We start from the raw sequence: 2,061 nt of genomic DNA on the forward strand, positions 1-2,061 counted from the left end.
AAAAAAAAAAAAAAAAAAAAAAAAAAAAAAGAGAAAGAAATGGTTTTAAATAGGTTTAAAATTTATCATTAGCGGGGGATATAGCTCAGTGGCACAGCACCTGCCTGGCAAGCAAAAAGTCCTGAGTTTGATTCCTGGTATAAAAAAAAAAAATCATCTGCTACCTATAGTATTTTGTTGTTTTTGTTTTGCAGTACTGGTGTTAAGTCACATAATAGTGCAGGCTAGCCTGGAAGTTAGAATCTTTCTGCCTCAGCCTTGTACATATTTTTGTATGGTCTCTAAAACATCAGATTGGGGCTGGGGATTTAGCTCAGCGGCACAGTGCCTGCCTGGCAAGCACAAGGTTGTGAGTTCGATTCCCAGTACTGGAAAAAAAAACCGAGGGAAAAAAATAAAATAAAATGAAACATCAGATTGAACTGAAAATTTAATGCACAAATATCTGGTTCAATTGAGTAAGATAAAATAAAGCCTACCTATTGGAGCTGAGTGTGGTGGCATATGCCTGTGATCCCAGCACTCTGAAGACTGAGGTAGGAGGATCGTGGTGAGTTCAAGAACAGCCTGGACTACATAGTTTAAGGCCAACACACAGTACATAGCAGGACCCTGTCTTAAAAAACCAAAACTAATACAAACAACACAAAACAAATCTACTGGCTGGTTGTGGTGGTGCAGGCCCGTAATCCCACCACTCGGAGGCTGAGGCAGGAGCATCATTGAGAGTTCGAGACCAGCCTGGGCTATAAAGTGAGCTCAAGCCCAGTGCATAGTAAGACCTTGTCTCAAAAAGACAAAACACAAAAACAAAAAACCTACTGATCAGCACAATGACTTCAATAGGCAAAACCAAGTTCATTACTGTACGGTTTGAATCGGACCTGACTCTCCCAGCCCCAACCTGCAGGCCGGCAGAAGCGCTACTCTCAGTAAGGAAGTCGGTACTGAAGTTGTCATGGGCAAGCACAGGAAAGGAGATAAGACAGGACAAGGAATTTTGCAGGTCGTGGGGACATCTGGGGACACTGAGAATTTACAGCAGACACTTCAAGGACTTTGCCCACTGAGGTGCAAGACTGCCAGAGAGCTCTGACCACAGATGTTTATTAGAATCTTCCCGCCTAGTGTCCCTGCCTTCTCTCCATCCCTACAAAACGGACACGCTTCCTTTGTTCGCGGCAGACCGTCTCATCGCGCTCTCTGCCTGCACCCAGCCACGATAAATTCCATGTTGCCTTTGCCCAAGCCTGGTGGTCTCCGCTGGTCCCCCCCATACACACACCACTGGAGGGTAAATGTTATGACTACTATTTCCAGAAACTTTGTTAGCTGCCTAAAGCCCTGTACCCTGTAGGTTCTCTGTTACACGTATAAAGTTGAGGTGTAGGCAGGAAAGGAGTAACTTGACTAGACAGCATTTCGCTGAAATGCGGGGCGCAGGGCTGGTGCTTCCAAGGCGGCGGTGTGAGCCCCGGCCTACGGCTCCAGGCCTCGGCGGGGCCTCGGGGGATGCGGGGCTCTGACTTCTTCCCGAGTTCTGCCAGGGTGTGCTGCAGAGCTCGGGTGGGCTTTAGGAACCGTTAAGAGATCTTTTCACATGCAAGATGTAATAGGTCCCCTGGGTTGAGCCGCTGTCTTCAGTTGATGCCCTGAGACTCCCTGTGAAGAAGGAAGGGGACCTGAACGTAAACTCAACCAGAAGTAAATTTAACGCCCCGAACCCGAAAACCACAGAACCCAGCCGAACGTTAGTTCTTTTTTTTTTTCTTTCGGTACCGGGAATCGAACTCACGACCTCGTGCTTGCCAGGCAGGCGCTGTGCCGCTGAGCTAACTCCCCAGCCCCTGAACGTTAGTTCCTTCAGCGCGACCCTTCATGTTCAGTTCTCTGGCCCCGCTAGGGAAGCGCAGTAAAGGTTCGGATGAGCGGCCCGCGGAGGAGGCGACGCTGCGGCCTCGGGAGGCACAGGAGGGGTGCAGGCTTCCGAAGCCCCTCTGCAGACAGAAGCCTGGGCGGGCTCGGGACCGCGGAGCTGGGCCCGGCGCCCGCGGGCCGGGC

At 49.9% G+C, this 2,061-nt stretch overlaps 1 long non-coding RNA gene across 1 annotated transcript; it reads right to left on the bottom strand.

The window, feature by feature from the left end:
• Positions 1-1,090: 1,090 nt before the first annotated feature.
• On the bottom strand, positions 1,091-2,047 carry LOC106148744. The gene is made up of 2 exons (XR_001234417.1): positions 1,799-2,047; positions 1,091-1,662 (listed from the first exon to the last, which is right to left on the bottom strand). It is a non-coding gene; the product is annotated as an uncharacterized LOC106148744 (long non-coding RNA).
• Positions 2,048-2,061: the final 14 nt, after the last annotated feature.

The sequence above is a fragment of the Chinchilla lanigera genome, unplaced genomic scaffold (genome assembly GCF_000276665.1).
Source record: "Chinchilla lanigera isolate Chin_1 unplaced genomic scaffold, ChiLan1.0 scaffold00027, whole genome shotgun sequence".
Lineage (NCBI taxonomy): Eukaryota > Metazoa > Chordata > Mammalia > Rodentia > Chinchillidae > Chinchilla > Chinchilla lanigera.